This window comes from Lissotriton vulgaris, chromosome 4_1, assembly GCF_964263255.1.
Source record: "Lissotriton vulgaris chromosome 4_1, aLisVul1.2, whole genome shotgun sequence".
NCBI lineage: Eukaryota > Metazoa > Chordata > Amphibia > Caudata > Salamandridae > Lissotriton > Lissotriton vulgaris.
This window is the reverse complement of record NC_141691.1, coordinates 538,730,799-538,749,280: the sequence shown is the minus strand read 5'-3', so window position 1 is coordinate 538,749,280 and position 18,482 is coordinate 538,730,799. Positions and strand designations below refer to the sequence as shown.

Sequence of the window (18,482 nt, the reverse complement as noted above, 5' to 3'; positions counted from 1 at the left end):
TGTTTGTCTTTGACTGTAGAAAATAAAAAATGTGAAATGTCCACATTGCTGCAGCAATTTGCTCTCCTGTCACATGGGAGGTTCCATGGTGTAATGGTTAGCACTTTGGACTTTGAATCCAAGGATCCGAGTTCAAATCTCGGTGGGACCACTTTCGTGACTTATGACCAAATCTTTTTCTGTCAAGTGTATTCATAAATATCATAAATCTAACACGGGTAGAGTGAAACATTAATTTATTGATTGTATTTTTAAAGTCTATTTGATGTGAGCAAATGATAGAACTTTTAGAAAACATGGAAATAAAATGGCTCAAAATAATGAGACATTTTGTGAGCTGACTCTGTTTTCTCAACTCATCACAAGAAGCTGATGCAAGATATTACTTGTATAAATCGTACTGTTATTGATAAGGGGAACAAGGAACTTTTTAAATTGGAAAGCCTTCATTAAAAGAAAACTTGAGGAATCAAATTGTGTATTTTGGGGACAGAAGAGATGAACTTTTAAATAACAATCTTGAAATTAAGACACACAGATATTTACACTCTGTTTTTCTAAAGTAGATCCATAACCACAAAGTAGAATCTTTCGAAAGACATGTCAAATGTATTAATCTGAATTCCTCTTTCAAAGAAATTCACAATTAAATGCACTGTGTAAGTTAAGAATGTTGTCAGATAAGAAATCAGCAAAATTAACTATCTTATTACTGATCATAAAGATGAGAAAGGAAAAGAACCTCTTGCTTAAATTGTGGATGGGAAAGAACAGTTTTTAGTTTTCAGCTTCAGTACTTATGTTTATGAATTTTTCATTTCTTTATATTGTATTATCGCTATCTAGATGGATATAGCCATCTGTACATAGATACATACTTATACGTTGATAAGTTACAGTATAAAACTTTGACGTTATGTTTTTCCAAGTCCAAATTCTAAGAAATTAGTGAAATATTAAATCTCATAATTCAAGCAGGTCCCACCGAGATTTGAACTCGGATCGCTGGATTCAGAGTCCAGAGTGCTAACCATTACACCATGGAACCCTGCCATACATGAGGGATTTTTCCATTGAGACAAAAGAGAGCGCATCAGTGCAGGGGCTTTTCTTACATTGATGAAAAGATAACTCAGTTGAATGCTCATAGTGTAAAGAGCTACAATGTGATTTGATTCTTTTCAGCTACATTCTCCATAACAGTGTTAAATGTGCAAACGTTTATCAGGACATGCAATTTACAAAATAATGATCATATTTGACTGAAGAATATTAAAACATTCTACATTTCCAAACTACTACATCCATTTCTCTGTCTCTCACATGGGTGGCTCCAAAGAGCAACGGTTGGCACTTTGGACTTTGCATGCAAAGGTACCAGTCCAATTCTTTGAGGTACTATTTTACTAATCTCAACCTTTTATATTTCTGTCATCTTTTGTTATTGATAGCTCCAATCCAATACCAGTAGGTTGAACGAGACAAATGTTGACTCCTTTCAAAATGTCCAACAGCTTGAACAAGTTACAGAAATACGAACTTTATAATACTTTTACATCAGATTCCTACACAAAATAGTGCGACATTACAAAATCCTATCCTGTTTTTCTCAAATGCATTTCAGAGGGCTGATTCCCAGCATTCCTTTTTGAAGATTTCTACACTATTGATAAGGCGAATATAGCACATTTTGAAAGAGATGTGTTCTTAAATCAAACCTAGAGAACCACAATGACGGTATCATTCAGATAGTACAAATGTTTTTTGTATATTAGTATGGAAATTGTGAAATAAAACATTTCTCATGCTGATTTTCAACAGTCGATCTGCAATCATGAAATATAAGCTTTTGCTTGGAGGCCTCAAAGGTACTGATCTAATTTTCTTTTTTAGAATTATTCACAGATCGTATGATATGCTTTGTACAAATCAACTATGCTGTTAGATCAAAATTGATTAAAAAGTGACTATCTCAATTTCAGGACATATAGAAGAGGAAGGAGAAGAAGCTCATGTTTCAAATGCGGAGAGGCAACAACTGTTCTTTATTTTCACCTCTATTAATTATACATATTTTTATAATGTATATATTTATATTTTCCGATAAAAATACATAGACATATAGCGATATATAGGGAGATACATACATATAAGTTGATACGTACAAGTTTATAAGTAAATGAGATGTTTTTCCAATTAATACTTCTAAGAACTGAATGGAAAAAAAATCGTAAAGTTTAGATAAGTCCCACTGAGCTTTGTACTTAGATCCCTGTTTTCAGAGTCCAGATTGACAAGCATAACACCATCAACCCACCTGTACCAGGTTGAGCTTTCCATTTTGGCAGAAGAGATTGCATTCACGGGGGAATCTTATCTTTTATTGCAAAATCTTATCTCACATAAAAAGTACTGTTCAACAGAGTCATAGCGTTACTTGAGTCCTTTGTGCAACATCCTTCCCTAACATAGTTCAATAGGCAAAAGTTGAACAGAATAGAAAAGTTATGTAATTCTGTTTGTCTTTGACTGTAGAAAATAAAAAATGTGAAATGTCCACATTGCTGCAGCAATTTGCTCCCCTGTCACATGGGAGGTTCCATGGTGTAATGGTTAGCACTTTGGACTTTGAATCCAAGGATACGAGTTCAAATCTCGGTGGGACCACTTTCGTGACTTATGACCAAATCTTTTTCTGTCAAGTGTATTCATAAATATCATAAATCTAACACGGGTAGAGTGAAACATTAATTTATTGATTGTATTTTTAAAGTCTATTTGATGTGAGCAAATGATAGAACTTTTAGAAAACATGGAAATAAAATGGCTCAAAATAATGAGACATTTTGTGAGCTGACTCTGTTTTCTCAACTCATCACAAGAAGCTGATGCAAGATATTACTTGTATAAATCGTACTGTTATTGATAAGGGGAACAAGGAACTTTTTAAATTGGAAAGCCTTCATTAAGAGAAAACTTGAGGAATCAAATTGTGTATTTTGGGGACAGAAGAGATGAACTTTTAAATAACAATCTTGAAATTAAGACACACAGATATTTACACTCTGTTTTTCTAAAGTAGATCCATAACCACAAAGTAGAATCTTTCGAAAGACATGTCAAATGTATTAATCTGAATTCCTCTTTCAAAGAAATTCACAATTAAATGCACTGTGTAAGTTAAGAATGTTGTCAGATAAGAAATCAGCAAAATTAACTATCTTATTACTGATCATAAAGATGAGAAAGGAAAAGAACCTCTTGCTTAAATTGTGGATGGGAAAGAACAGTTTTTAGTTTTCAGCTTCAGTACTTATGTTTATGAATTTTTCATTTCTTTATATTGTATTATCGCTATCTAGATGGATATAGCCATCTGTACATAGATACATACTTATACGTTGATAAGTTTCAGTATAAAACTTTGACGTTATGTTTTTCCAAGTCCAAATTCTAAGAAATTAGTGAAATATTAAATCTCATAATTCAAGCAGGTCCCACCGAGATTTGAACTCGGATCGCTGGATTCAGAGTCCAGAGTGCTAACCATTACACCATGGAACCCTGCCATACATGAGGGATTTTTCCATTGAGACAAAAGAGAGCGCATCAGTGCAGGGGCTTTTCTTACATTGATGAAAAGATAACTCAGTTGAATGCTCATAGTGTAAAGAGCTACAATGTGATTTGATTCTTTTCAGCTACATTCTCCATAACAGTGTTAAATGTGCAAACGTTTATCAGGACATGCAATTTACAAAATAATGATCATATTTGACTGAAGAATATTAAAACATTCTACATTTCCAAACTACTACATCCATTTCTCTGTCTCTCACATGGGTGGCTCCAAAGAGCAACGGTTGGCACTTTGGACTTTGCATGCAAAGGTACCAGTCCAATTCTTTGAGGTACTATTTTACTAATCTCAACCTTTTACATTTCTGTCATCTTTTGTTATTGATAGCTCCAATCCAATACCAGTAGGTTGAACGAGACAAATGTTGACTCCTTTCAAAATGTCCAACAGCTTGAACAAGTTACAGAAATACGAACTTTATAATACTTTTACATCAGATTCCTACACAAAATAGTGCGACATTACAAAATCCTATCCTGTTTTTCTCAAATGCATTTCAGAGGGCTGATTCCCAGCATTCCTTTTTGAAGATTTCTACACTATTGATAAGGCGAATATAGCACATTTTGAAAGAGATGTGTTCTTAAATCAAACCTAGAGAACCACAATGACGGTATCATTCAGATAGTACAAATGTTTTTTGTATATTAGTATGGAAATTGTGAAATAAAACATTTCTCATGCTGATTTTCAACAGTCGATCTGCAATCATGAAATATAAGCTTTTGCTTGGAGGCCTCAAAGGTACTGATCTAATTTTCTTTTTTTAGAATTATTCACAGATCGTATGATATGCTTTGTACAAATCAACTATGCTGTTAGGTCAAAATTGATTAAAAAGTGACTATCTCAATTTCAGGACATATAGAAGAGGAAGGAGAAGAAGCTCATGTTTCAAATGCGGAGAGGCAACAACTGTTCTTTATTTTCACCTCTATTAATTATACATATTTTTATAATGTATATATTTATATTTTCCGATAAAAATACATAGACATATAGCGATATATAGGGAGATACATACATATAAGTTGATACGTACAAGTTTATAAGTAAATGAGATGTTTTTCCAATTAATACTTCTAAGAACTGAATGGAAAAAAAATCGTAAAGTTTAGATAAGTCCCACTGAGCTTTGTACTTAGATCCCTGTTTTCAGAGTCCAGATTGACAAGCATAACACCATCAACCCACCTGTACCAGGTTGAGCTTTCCATTTTGGCAGAAGAGATTGCATTCACGGGGGAATCTTATCTTTTATTGCAAAATCTTATCTCACATAAAAAGTACTGTTCAACAGAGTCATAGCGTTACTTGAGTCCTTTGTGCAACATCCTTCCCTAACATAGTTCAATAGGCAAAAGTTGAACAGAATAGAAAAGTTATGTAATTCTGTTTGTCTTTGACTGTAGAAAATAAAAAATGTGAAATGTCCACATTGCTGCAGCAATTTGCTCCCCTGTCACATGGGAGGTTCCATGGTGTAATGGTTAGCACTTTGGACTTTGAATCCAAGGATCTGAGTTCAAATCTCGGTGGGACCACTTTCGTGACTTATGACCAAATCTTTTTCTGTCAAGTGTATTCATAAATATCATAAATCTAACACGGGTAGAGTGAAACATTAATTTATTGATTGTATTTTTAAAGTCTATTTGATGTGAGCAAATGATAGAACTTTTAGAAAACATGGAAATAAAATGGCTCAAAATAATGAGACATTTTGTGAGCTGACTCTGTTTTCTCAACTCATCACAAGAAGCTGATGCAAGATATTACTTGTATAAATCGTACTGTTATTGATAAGGGGAACAAGGAACTTTTTAAATTGGAAAGCCTTCATTAAAAGAAAACTTGAGGAATCAAATTGTGTATTTTGGGGACAGAAGAGATGAACTTTTAAATAACAATCTTGAAATTAAGACACACAGATATTTACACTCTGTTTTTCTAAAGTAGATCCATAACCACAAAGTAGAATCTTTCGAAAGACATGTCAAATGTATTAATCTGAATTCCTCTTTCAAAGAAATTCACAATTAAATGCACTGTGTAAGTTAAGAATGTTGTCAGATAAGAAATCAGCAAAATTAACTATCTTATTACTGATCATAAAGATGAGAAAGGAAAAGAACCTCTTGCTTAAATTGTGGATGGGAAAGAACAGTTTTTAGTTTTCAGCTTCAGTACTTATGTTTATGAATTTTTCATTTCTTTATATTGTATTATCGCTATCTAGATGGATATAGCCATCTGTACATAGATACATACTTATACGTTGATAAGTTACAGTATAAAACTTTGACGTTATGTTTTTCCAAGTCCAAATTCTAAGAAATTAGTGAAATATTAAATCTCATAATTCAAGCAGGTCCCACCGAGATTTGAACTCGGATCGCTGGATTCAGAGTCCAGAGTGCTAACCATTACACCATGGAACCCTGCCATACATGAGGGATTTTTCCATTGAGACAAAAGAGAGCGCATCAGTGCAGGGGCTTTTCTTACATTGATGAAAAGATAACTCAGTTGAATGCTCATAGTGTAAAGAGCTACAATGTGATTTGATTCTTTTCAGCTACATTCTCCATAACAGTGTTAAATGTGCAAACGTTTATCAGGACATGCAATTTACAAAATAATGATCATATTTGACTGAAGAATATTAAAACATTCTACATTTCCAAACTACTACATCCATTTCTCTGTCTCTCACATGGGTGGCTCCAAAGAGCAACGGTTGGCACTTTGGACTTTGCATGCAAAGGTACCAGTCCAATTCTTTGAGGTACTATTTTACTAATCTCAACCTTTTATATTTCTGTCATCTTTTGTTATTGATAGCTCCAATCCAATACCAGTAGGTTGAACGAGACAAATGTTGACTCCTTTCAAAATGTCCAACAGCTTGAACAAGTTACAGAAATACGAACTTTATAATACTTTTACATCAGATTCCTACACAAAATAGTGCGACATTACAAAATCCTATCCTGTTTTTCTCAAATGCATTTCAGAGGGCTGATTCCCAGCATTCCTTTTTGAAGATTTCTACACTATTGATAAGGCGAATATAGCACATTTTGAAAGAGATGTGTTCTTAAATCAAACCTAGAGAACCACAATGACGGTATCATTCAGATAGTACAAATGTTTTTTGTATATTAGTATGGAAATTGTGAAATAAAACATTTCTCATGCTGATTTTCAACAGTCGATCTGCAATCATGAAATATAAGCTTTTGCTTGGAGGCCTCAAAGGTACTGATCTAATTTTCTTTTTTAGAATTATTCACAGATCGTATGATATGCTTTGTACAAATCAACTATGCTGTTAGATCAAAATTGATTAAAAAGTGACTATCTCAATTTCAGGACATATAGAAGAGGAAGGAGAAGAAGCTCATGTTTCAAATGCGGAGAGGCAATAACTGTTCTTTATTTTCACCTCTATTAATTATACATATTTTTATAATGTATATATTTATATTTTCCGATAAAAATACATAGACATATAGCGATATATAGGGAGATACATACATATAAGTTGATACGTACAAGTTTATAAGTAAATGAGATGTTTTTCCAATTAATACTTCTAAGAACTGAATGGAAAAAAAATCGTAAAGTTTAGATAAGTCCCACTGAGCTTTGTACTTAGATCCCTGTTTTCAGAGTCCAGATTGACAAGCATAACACCATCAACCCACCTGTACCAGGTTGAGCTTTCCATTTTGGCAGAAGAGATTGCATTCACGGGGGAATCTTATCTTTTATTGCAAAATCTTATCTCACATAAAAAGTACTGTTCAACAGAGTCATAGCGTTACTTGAGTCCTTTGTGCAACATCCTTCCCTAACATAGTTCAATAGGCAAAAGTTGAACAGAATAGAAAAGTTATGTAATTCTGTTTGTCTTTGACTGTAGAAAATAAAAAATGTGAAATGTCCACATTGCTGCAGCAATTTGCTCCCCTGTCACATGGGAGGTTCCATGGTGTAATGGTTAGCACTTTGGACTTTGAATCCAAGGATCCGAGTTCAAATCTCGGTGGGACCACTTTCGTGACTTATGACCAAATCTTTTTCTGTCAAGTGTATTCATAAATATCATAAATCTAACACGGGTAGAGTGAAACATTAATTTATTGATTGTATTTTTAAAGTCTATTTGATGTGAGCAAATGATAGAACTTTTAGAAAACATGGAAATAAAATGGCTCAAAATAATGAGACATTTTGTGAGCTGACTCTGTTTTCTCAACTCATCACAAGAAGCTGATGCAAGATATTACTTGTATAAATCGTACTGTTATTGATAAGGGGAACAAGGAACTTTTTAAATTGGAAAGCCTTCATTAAAAGAAAACTTGAGGAATCAAATTGTGTATTTTGGGGACAGAAGAGATGAACTTTTAAATAACAATCTTGAAATTAAGACACACAGATATTTACACTCTGTTTTTCTAAAGTAGATCCATAACCACAAAGTAGAATCTTTCGAAAGACATGTCAAATGTATTAATCTGAATTCCTCTTTCAAAGAAATTCACAATTAAATGCACTGTGTAAGTTAAGAATGTTGTCAGATAAGAAATCAGCAAAATTAACTATCTTATTACTGATCATAAAGATGAGAAAGGAAAAGAACCTCTTGCTTAAATTGTGGATGGGAAAGAACAGTTTTTAGTTTTCAGCTTCAGTACTTATGTTTATGAATTTTTCATTTCTTTATATTGTATTATCGCTATCTAGATGGATATAGCCATCTGTACATAGATACATACTTATACGTTGATAAGTTTCAGTATAAAACTTTGACGTTATGTTTTTCCAAGTCCAAATTCTAAGAAATTAGTGAAATATTAAATCTCATAATTCAAGCAGGTCCCACCGAGATTTGAACTCGGATCGCTGGATTCAGAGTCCAGAGTGCTAACCATTACACCATGGAACCCTGCCATACATGAGGGATTTTTCCATTGAGACAAAAGAGAGCGCATCAGTGCAGCGGCTTTTCTTACATTGATGAAAAGATAACTCAGTTGAATGCTCATAGTGTAAAGAGCTACAATGTGATTTGATTCTTTTCAGCTACATTCTCCATAACAGTGTTAAATGTGCAAACGTTTATCAGGACATGCAATTTACAAAATAATGATCATATTTGACTGAAGAATATTAAAACATTCTACATTTCCAAACTACTACATCCATTTCTCTGTCTCTCACATGGGTGGCTCCAAAGAGCAACGGTTGGCACTTTGGACTTTGCATGCAAAGGTACCAGTCCAATTCTTTGAGGTACTATTTTACTAATCTCAACCTTTTATATTTCTGTCATCTTTTGTTATTGATAGCTCCAATCCAATACCAGTAGGTTGAACGAGACAAATGTTGACTCCTTTCAAAATGTCCAACAGCTTGAACAAGTTACAGAAATACGAACTTTATAATACTTTTACATCAGATTCCTACACAAAATAGTGCGACATTACAAAATCCTATCCTGTTTTTCTCAAATGCATTTCAGAGGGCTGATTCCCAGCATTCCTTTTTGAAGATTTCTACACTATTGATAAGGCGAATATAGCACATTTTGAAAGAGATGTGTTCTTAAATCAAACCTAGAGAACCACAATGACGGTATCATTCAGATAGTACAAATGTTTTTTGTATATTAGTATGGAAATTGTGAAATAAAACATTTCTCATGCTGATTTTCAACAGTCGATCTGCAATCATGAAATATAAGCTTTTGCTTGGAGGCCTCAAAGGTACTGATCTAATTTTCTTTTTTAGAATTATTCACAGATCGTATGATATGCTTTGTACAAATCAACTATGCTGTTAGATCAAAATTGATTAAAAAGTGACTATCTCAATTTCAGGACATATAGAAGAGGAAGGAGAAGAAGCTCATGTTTCAAATGCGGAGAGGCAACAACTGTTCTTTATTTTCACCTCTATTAATTATACATATTTTTATAATGTATATATTTATATTTTCCGATAAAAATACATAGACATATAGCGATATATAGGGAGATACATACATATAAGTTGATACGTACAAGTTTATAAGTAAATGAGATGTTTTTCCAATTAATACTTCTAAGAACTGAATGGAAAAAAAATCGTAAAGTTTAGATAAGTCCCACTGAGCTTTGTACTTAGATCCCTGTTTTCAGAGTCCAGATTGACAAGCATAACACCATCAACCCACCTGTACCAGGTTGAGCTTTCCATTTTGGCAGAAGAGATTGCATTCACGGGGGAATCTTATCTTTTATTGCAAAATCTTATCTCACATAAAAAGTACTGTTCAACAGAGTCATAGCGTTACTTGAGTCCTTTGTGCAACATCCTTCCCTAACATAGTTCAATAGGCAAAAGTTGAACAGAATAGAAAAGTTATGTAATTCTGTTTGTCTTTGACTGTAGAAAATAAAAAATGTGAAATGTCCACATTGCTGCAGCAATTTGCTCCCCTGTCACATGGGAGGTCCCATGGTGTAATGGTTAGCACTTTGGACTTTGAATCCAAGGATCCGAGTTCAAATCTCGGTGGGACCACTTTCGTGACTTATGACCAAATCTTTTTCTGTCAAGTGTATTCATAAATATCATAAATCTAACACGGGTAGAGTGAAACATTAATTTATTGATTGTATTTTTAAAGTCTATTTGATGTGAGCAAATGATAGAACTTTTAGAAAACCTGGAAATAAAATGGCTCAAAATAATGAGACATTTTGTGAGCTGACTCTGTTTTCTCAACTCATCACAAGAGGCTGATGCAAGATATTACTTGTTTAAATCTTACTGTTATTGATAAGGGGAACAAGGAACTTTTTTAATTGGAAAGCCTTCATTAAAAGAAAACTTGAGGAATCAAATTGTGTATTTTGGGGACAGAAGAGATGAACTTTTAAATAACAATCTTGAAATTAAGACACACAGATATTTACACTCTGTTTTTCTAAAGTAGATCCATAACCACAAAGTAGAATCTTTCGAAAGACATGTCAAATGTATTAATCTGAATTCCTCTTTCAAAGAAATTCACAATTAAATGCACTGTGTAAGTTAAGAATGTTGTCAGATAAGAAATCAGCAAAATTAACTATCTTATTACTGATCATAAAGATGAGAAAGGAAAAGAACCTCTTGCTTAAATTGTGGATGGGAAAGAACAGTTTTTAGTTTTCAGCTTCAGTACTTATGTTTATGAATTTTTCATTTCTTTATATTGTATTATGGCTATCTAGATGGATATAGCCATCTGTACATAGATACATACTTATACGTTGATAAGTTACAGTATAAAACTTTGACGTTATGTTTTTCCAAGTCCAAATTCTAAGAAATTAGTGAAATATTAAATCTCATAATTCAAGCAGGTCCCACCGAGATTTGAACTCGGATCGCTGGATTCAGAGTCCAGAGTGCTAACCATTACACCATGGAACCCTGCCATACATGAGGGATTTTTCCATTGAGACAAAAGAGAGCGCATCAGTGCAGGGGCTTTTCTTACATTGATGAAAAGATAACTCAGTTGAATGCTCATAGTGTAAAGAGCTACAATGTGATTTGATTCTTTTCAGCTACATTCTCCATAACAGTGTTAAATGTGCAAACGTTTATCAGGACATGCAATTTACAAAATAATGATCATATTTGACTGAAGAATATTAAAACATTCTACATTTCCAAACTACTACATCCATTTCTCTGTCTCTCACATGGGTGGCTCCAAAGAGCAACGGTTGGCACTTTGGACTTTGCATGCAAAGGTACCAGTCCAATTCTTTGAGGTACTATTTTACTAATCTCAACCTTTTATATTTCTGTCATCTTTTGTTATTGATAGCTCCAATCCAATACCAGTAGGTTGAACGAGACAAATGTTGACTCCTTTCAAAATGTCCAACAGCTTGAACAAGTTACAGAAATACGAACTTTATAATACTTTTACATCAGATTCCTACACAAAATAGTGCGACATTACAAAATCCTATCCTGTTTTTCTCAAATGCATTTCAGAGGGCTGATTCCCAGCATTCCTTTTTGAAGATTTCTACACTATTGATAAGGCGAATATAGCACATTTTGAAAGAGATGTGTTCTTAAATCAAACCTAGAGAACCACAATGACGGTATCATTCAGATAGTACAAATGTTTTTTGTATATTAGTATGGAAATTGTGAAATAAAACATTTCTCATGCTGATTTTCAACAGTCGATCTGCAATCATGAAATATAAGCTTTTGTTTGGAGGCCTCAAAGGTACTGATCTAATTTTCTTTTTTAGAATTATTCACAGATCGTATGATATGCTTTGTACAAATCAACTATGCTGTTAGATCAAAATTGATTAAAAAGTGACTATCTCAATTTCAGGACATATAGAAGAGGAAGGAGAAGAAGCTCATGTTTCAAATGCGGAGAGGCAACAACTGTTCTTTATTTTCACCTCTATTAATTATACATATTTTTATAATGTATATATTTATATTTTCCGATAAAAATACATAGACATATAGCGATATATAGGGAGATACATACATATAAGTTGATACGTACAAGTTTATAAGTAAATGAGATGTTTTTCCAATTAATACTTCTAAGAACTGAATGGAAAAAAAAACGTAAAGTTTAGATAAGTCCCACTGAGCTTTGTACTTAGATCCCTGTTTTCAGAGTCCAGATTGACAAGCATAACACCATCAACCCACCTGTACCAGGTTGAGCTTTCCATTTTGGCAGAAGAGATTGCATTCACGGGGGAATCTTATCTTTTATTGCAAAATCTTATCTCACATAAAAAGTACTGTTCAACAGAGTCATAGCGTTACTTGAGTCCTTTGTGCAACATCCTTCCCTAACATAGTTCAATAGGCAAAAGTTGAACAGAATAGAAAAGTTATGTAATTCTGTTTGTCTTTGACTGTAGAAAATAAAAAATGTGAAATGTCCACATTGCTGCAGCAATTTGCTCTCCTGTCACATGGGAGGTTCCATGGTGTAATGGTTAGCACTTTGGACTTTGAATCCAAGGATCCGAGTTCAAATCTCGGTGGGACCACTTTCGTGACTTATGACCAAATCTTTTTCTGTCAAGTGTATTCATAAATATCATAAATCTAACACGGGTAGAGTGAAACATTAATTTATTGATTGTATTTTTAAAGTCTATTTGATGTGAGCAAATGATAGAACTTTTAGAAAACATGGAAATAAAATGGCTCAAAATAATGAGACATTTTGTGAGCTGACTCTGTTTTCTCAACTCATCACAAGAAGCTGATGCAAGATATTACTTGTATAAATCGTACTGTTATTGATAAGGGGAACAAGGAACTTTTTAAATTGGAAAGCCTTCATTAAAAGAAAACTTGAGGAATCAAATTGTGTATTTTGGGGACAGAAGAGATGAACTTTTAAATAACAATCTTGAAATTAAGACACACAGATATTTACACTCTGTTTTTCTAAAGTAGATCCATAACCACAAAGTAGAATCTTTCGAAAGACATGTCAAATGTATTAATCTGAATTCCTCTTTCAAAGAAATTCACAATTAAATGCACTGTGTAAGTTAAGAATGTTGTCAGATAAGAAATCAGCAAAATTAACTATCTTATTACTGATCATAAAGATGAGAAAGGAAAAGAACCTCTTGCTTAAATTGTGGATGGGAAAGAACAGTTTTTAGTTTTCAGCTTCAGTACTTATGTTTATGAATTTTTCATTTCTTTATATTGTATTATCGCTATCTAGATGGATATAGCCATCTGTACATAGATACATACTTATACGTTGATAAGTTTCAGTATAAAACTTTGACGTTATGTTTTTCCAAGTCCAAATTCTAAGAAATTAGTGAAATATTAAATCTCATAATTCAAGCAGGTCCCACCGAGATTTGAACTCGGATCGCTGGATTCAGAGTCCAGAGTGCTAACCATTACACCATGGAACCCTGCCATACATGAGGGATTTTTCCATTGAGACAAAAGAGAGCGCATCAGTGCAGGGGCTTTTCTTACATTGATGAAAAGATAACTCAGTTGAATGCTCATAGTGTAAAGAGCTACAATGTGATTTGATTCTTTTCAGCTACATTCTCCATAACAGTGTTAAATGTGCAAACGTTTATCAGGACATGCAATTTACAAAATAATGATCATATTTGACTGAAGAATATTAAAACATTCTACATTTCCAAACTACTACATCCATTTCTCTGTCTCTCACATGGGTGGCTCCAAAGAGCAACGGTTGGCACTTTGGACTTTGCATGCAAAGGTACCAGTCCAATTCTTTGAGGTACTATTTTACTAATCTCAACCTTTTATATTTCTGTCATCTTTTGTTATTGATAGCTCCAATCCAATACCAGTAGGTTGAACGAGACAAATGTTGACTCCTTTCAAAATGTCCAACAGCTTGAACAAGTTACAGAAATATGAACTTTATAATACTTTTACATCAGATTCCTACACAAAATAGTGCGACATTACAAAATCCTATCCTGTTTTTCTCAAATGCATTTCAGAGGGCTGATTCCCAGCATTCCTTTTTGAAGATTTCTACACTATTGATAAGGCGAATATAGCACATTTTGAAAGAGATGTGTTCTTAAATCAAACCTAGAGAACCACAATGACGGTATCATTCAGATAGTACAAATGTTTTTTGTATATTAGTATGGAAATTGTGAAATAAAACATTTCTCATGCTGATTTTCAACAGTCGATCTGCAATCATGAAATATAAGCTTTTGCTTGGAGGCCTCAAAGGTACTGATCTAATTTTCTTTTTTAGAATTATTCACAGATCGTATGATATGCTTTGTACACATCAACTATGCTGTTAGATCAAAATTGATTAAAAAGTGACTATCTCAATTTCAGGACATATAGAAGAGGAAGGAGAAGAAGCTCATGTTTCAAATGCGGAGAGGCAACAACTGTTCTTTATTTTCACCTCTATTAATTATACATATTTTTATAATGTATATATTTATATTTTCCGATAAAAATACATAGACATATAGCGATATATAGGGAGATACATACATATAAGTTGATACGTACAAGTTTATAAGTAAATGAGATGTTTTTCCAATTAATACTTCTAAGAACTGAATGGAAAAAAAATCGTAAAGTTTAGATAAGTCCCACTGAGCTTTGTACTTAGATCCCTGTTTTCAGAGTCCAGATTGACAAGCATAACACCATCAACCCACCTGTACCAGGTTGAGCTTTCCATTTTGGCAGAAGAGATTGCATTCACGGGGGAATCTTATCTTTTATTGCAAAATCTTATCTCACATAAAAAGTACTGTTCAACAGAGTCATAGCGTTACTTGAGTCCTTTGTGCAACATCCTTCCCTAACATAGTTCAATAGGCAAAAGTTGAACAGAATAGAAAAGTTATGTAATTCTGTTTGTCTTTGACTGTAGAAAATAAAAAATGTGAAATGTCCACATTGCTGCAGCAATTTGCTCCCCTGTCACATGGGAGGTTCCATGGTGTAATGGTTAGCACTTTGGACTTTGAATCCAAGGATCCGAGTTCAAATCTCGGTGGGACCACTTTCGTGACTTATGACCAAATCTTTTTCTGTCAAGTGTATTCATAAATATCATAAATCTAACACGGGTAGAGTGAAACATTAATTTATTGATTGTATTTTTAAAGTCTATTTGATGTGAGCAAATGATAGAACTTTTAGAAAACATGGAAATAAAATGGCTCAAAATAATGAGACATTTTGTGAGCTGACTCTGTTTTCTCAACTCATCACAAGAAGCTGATGCAAGATATTACTTGTATAAATCGTACTGTTATTGATAAGGGGAACAAGGAACTTTTTAAATTGGAAAGCCTTCATTAAAAGAAAACTTGAGGAATCAAATTGTGTATTTTGGGGACAGAAGAGATGAACTTTTAAATAACAATCTTGAAATTAAGACACACAGATATTTACACTCTGTTTTTCTAAAGTAGATCCATAACCACAAAGTAGAATCTTTCGAAAGACATGTCAAATGTATTAATCTGAATTCCTCTTTCAAAGAAATTCACAATTAAATGCACTGTGTAAGTTAAGAATGTTGTCAGATAAGAAATCAGCAAAATTAACTATCTTATTACTGATCATAAAGATGAGAAAGGAAAAGAACCTCTTGCTTAAATTGTGGATGGGAAAGAACAGTTTTTAGTTTTCAGCTTCAGTACTTATGTTTATGAATTTTTCATTTCTTTATATTGTATTATCGCTATCTAGATGGATATAGCCATCTGTACATAGATACATACTTATACGTTGATAAGTTTCAGTATAAAACTTTGACGTTATGTTTTTCCAAGTCCAAATTCTAAGAAATTAGTGAAATATTAAATCTCATAATTCAAGCAGGTCCCACCGAGATTTGAACTCGGATCGCTGGATTCAGAGTCCAGAGTGCTAACCATTACACCATGGAACCCTGCCATACATGAGGGATTTTTCCATTGAGACAAAAGAGAGCGCATCAGTGCAGGGGCTTTTCTTACATTGATGAAAAGATAACTCAGTTGAATGCTCATAGTGTAAAGAGCTACAATGTGATTTGATTCTTTTCAGCTACATTCTCCATAACAGTGTTAAATGTGCAAACGTTTATCAGGACATGCAATTTACAAAATAATGATCATATTTGACTGAAGAATATTAAAACATTCTACATTTCCAAACTACTACATCCATTTCTCTGTCTCTCACATGGGTGGCTCCAAAGAGCAACGGTTGGCACTTTGGACTTTGCATGCAAAGGTACCAGTCCAATTCTTTGAGGTACTATTTTACTAATCTCAACCTTTTATATTTCTGTCATCTTTTGTTATTGATAGCTCCAATCCAATACCAGTAGGTTGAACGAGACAAATGTTGACTCCTTTCAAAATGTCCAACAGCTTGAACAAGTTACAGAAATATGAACTTTATAATACTTTTACATCAGATTCCTACACAAAATAGTGCGACATTACAAAATCCTATCCTGTTTTTCTCAAATGCATTTCAGAGGGCTGATTCCCAGCATTCCTTTTTGAAGATTTCTACACTATTGATAAGGCGAATATAGCACATTTTGAAAGAGATGTGTTCTTAAATCAAACCTAGAGAACCACAATGACGGTATCATTCAGATAGTACAAATGTTTTTTGTATATTAGTATGGAAATTGTGAAATAAAACATTTCTCATGCTGATTTTCAACAGTCGATCTGCAATCATGAAATATAAGCTTTTGCTTGGAGGCCTCAAAGGTACTGATCTAATTTTCTTTTTTAGAATTATTCACAGATCGTATGATATGCTTTGTACACATCAACTATGCTGTTAGATCAAAATTGATTAAAAAGTGACTATCTCAATTTCAGGACATATAGAAGAGGAAGGAGAAGAAGCTCATGTTTCAAATGCGGAGAGGCAACAACTGTTCTTTATTTTCACCTCTATTAATTATACATATTTTTATAATGTATATATTTATATTTTCCGATAAAAATACATAGACATATAGCGATATATAGGGAGATACATACATATAAGTTGATACGTACAAGTTTATAAGTAAATGAGATGTTTTTCCAATTAATACTTCTAAGAACTGAATGGAAAAAAAATCGTAAAGTTTAGATAAGTCCCACTGAGCTTTGTACTTAGATCCCTGTTTTCAGAGTCCAGATTGACAAGCATAACACCATCAACCCACCTGTACCAGGTTGAGCTTTCCATTTTGGCAGAAGAGATTGCATTCACGGGGGAATCTTATCTTTTATTGCAAAATCTTATCTCACATAAAAAGTACTGTTCAACAGAGTCATAGCGTTACTTGAGTCCTTTGTGCAACATCCTTCCCTAACATAGTTCAATAGGCAAAAGTTGAACAGAATAGAAAAGTTATGTAATTCTGTTTGTCTTTGACTGTAGAAAATAAAAAATGTGAAATGTCCACATTGCTGCAGCAATTTGCTCCCCTGTCACATGGGAGGTTCCATGGTGTAATGGTTAGCACTTTGGACTTTGAATCCAAGGATCCGAGTTCAAATCTCGGTGGGACCACTTTCGTGACTTATGACCAAATCTTTTTCTGTCAAGTGTATTCATAAATATCATAAATCTAACACGGGTAGAGTGAAACATTAATTTATTGATTGTATTTTTAAAGTCTATTTGATGTGAGCAAATGATAGAACTTTTAGAAAACATGGAAATAAAATGGCTCAAAATAATGAGACATTTTGTGAGCTGACTCTGTTTTCTCAACTCATCACAAGAAGCTGATGCAAGATATTACTTGTATAAATCGTACTGTTATTGATAAGGGGAACAAGGAACTTTTTAAATTGGAAAGCCTTCATTAAAAGAAAACTTGAGGAATCAAATTGTGTATTTTGGGGACAGAAGAGATGAACTTTTAAATAACAATCTTGAAATTAAGACACACAGATATTTACACTCTGTTTTTCTAAAGTAGATCCATAACCACAAAGTAGAATCTTTCGAAAGACATGTCAAATGTATTAATCTGAATTCCTCTTTCAAAGAAATTCACAATTAAATGCACTGTGTAAGTTAAGAATGTTGTCAGATAAGAAATCAGCAAAATTAACTATCTTATTACTGATCATAAAGATGAGAAAGGAAAAGAACCTCTTGCTTAAATTGTGGATGGGAAAGAACAGTTTTTAGTTTTCAGCTTCAGTACTTATGTTTATGAATTTTTCATTTCTTTATATTGTATTATCGCTATCTAGATGGATATAGCCATCTGTACATA

The 18,482-nt window shown here is 33.3% G+C and overlaps 15 non-coding genes across 15 annotated transcripts; 8 read left to right on the top strand and 7 right to left on the bottom strand.

Annotated features, from left to right (window-relative positions):
• The first annotated feature begins 79 nt into the window (after nucleotides 1-79).
• On the top strand, nucleotides 80-151 carry TRNAQ-UUG (transfer RNA glutamine (anticodon UUG)). The gene has a single exon. It is a non-coding gene; the product is annotated as a tRNA-Gln (tRNA).
• Nucleotides 152-976: 825 nt separating this feature from the next.
• On the bottom strand, nucleotides 977-1,048 carry TRNAQ-CUG (transfer RNA glutamine (anticodon CUG)). The gene has a single exon. It is a non-coding gene; the product is annotated as a tRNA-Gln (tRNA).
• A 1,547-nt stretch (nucleotides 1,049-2,595) lies between these two features.
• TRNAQ-UUG (transfer RNA glutamine (anticodon UUG)) lies at nucleotides 2,596-2,667 on the top strand. Its single transcript has one exon. It is a non-coding gene; the product is annotated as a tRNA-Gln (tRNA).
• An 825-nt stretch (nucleotides 2,668-3,492) lies between these two features.
• TRNAQ-CUG (transfer RNA glutamine (anticodon CUG)) lies at nucleotides 3,493-3,564 on the bottom strand. The gene has a single exon. It is a non-coding gene; the product is annotated as a tRNA-Gln (tRNA).
• A 1,548-nt stretch (nucleotides 3,565-5,112) lies between these two features.
• TRNAQ-UUG (transfer RNA glutamine (anticodon UUG)) lies at nucleotides 5,113-5,184 on the top strand. The gene has a single exon. It is a non-coding gene; the product is annotated as a tRNA-Gln (tRNA).
• An 825-nt stretch (nucleotides 5,185-6,009) lies between these two features.
• TRNAQ-CUG (transfer RNA glutamine (anticodon CUG)) lies at nucleotides 6,010-6,081 on the bottom strand. The gene has a single exon. It is a non-coding gene; the product is annotated as a tRNA-Gln (tRNA).
• Nucleotides 6,082-7,628: 1,547 nt separating this feature from the next.
• Nucleotides 7,629-7,700, top strand: TRNAQ-UUG (transfer RNA glutamine (anticodon UUG)). The gene has a single exon. It is a non-coding gene; the product is annotated as a tRNA-Gln (tRNA).
• An 825-nt stretch (nucleotides 7,701-8,525) lies between these two features.
• TRNAQ-CUG (transfer RNA glutamine (anticodon CUG)) lies at nucleotides 8,526-8,597 on the bottom strand. Its single transcript has one exon. It is a non-coding gene; the product is annotated as a tRNA-Gln (tRNA).
• Nucleotides 8,598-10,144: 1,547 nt separating this feature from the next.
• TRNAQ-UUG (transfer RNA glutamine (anticodon UUG)) lies at nucleotides 10,145-10,216 on the top strand. Its single transcript has one exon. It is a non-coding gene; the product is annotated as a tRNA-Gln (tRNA).
• An 825-nt stretch (nucleotides 10,217-11,041) lies between these two features.
• TRNAQ-CUG (transfer RNA glutamine (anticodon CUG)) lies at nucleotides 11,042-11,113 on the bottom strand. The gene has a single exon. It is a non-coding gene; the product is annotated as a tRNA-Gln (tRNA).
• Nucleotides 11,114-12,660: 1,547 nt separating this feature from the next.
• Nucleotides 12,661-12,732, top strand: TRNAQ-UUG (transfer RNA glutamine (anticodon UUG)). Its single transcript has one exon. It is a non-coding gene; the product is annotated as a tRNA-Gln (tRNA).
• Nucleotides 12,733-13,557: 825 nt separating this feature from the next.
• On the bottom strand, nucleotides 13,558-13,629 carry TRNAQ-CUG (transfer RNA glutamine (anticodon CUG)). The gene has a single exon. It is a non-coding gene; the product is annotated as a tRNA-Gln (tRNA).
• Nucleotides 13,630-15,176: 1,547 nt separating this feature from the next.
• TRNAQ-UUG (transfer RNA glutamine (anticodon UUG)) lies at nucleotides 15,177-15,248 on the top strand. Its single transcript has one exon. It is a non-coding gene; the product is annotated as a tRNA-Gln (tRNA).
• An 825-nt stretch (nucleotides 15,249-16,073) lies between these two features.
• TRNAQ-CUG (transfer RNA glutamine (anticodon CUG)) lies at nucleotides 16,074-16,145 on the bottom strand. Its single transcript has one exon. It is a non-coding gene; the product is annotated as a tRNA-Gln (tRNA).
• A 1,547-nt stretch (nucleotides 16,146-17,692) lies between these two features.
• TRNAQ-UUG (transfer RNA glutamine (anticodon UUG)) lies at nucleotides 17,693-17,764 on the top strand. The gene has a single exon. It is a non-coding gene; the product is annotated as a tRNA-Gln (tRNA).
• The last annotated feature ends 718 nt before the right edge of the window (nucleotides 17,765-18,482 follow it).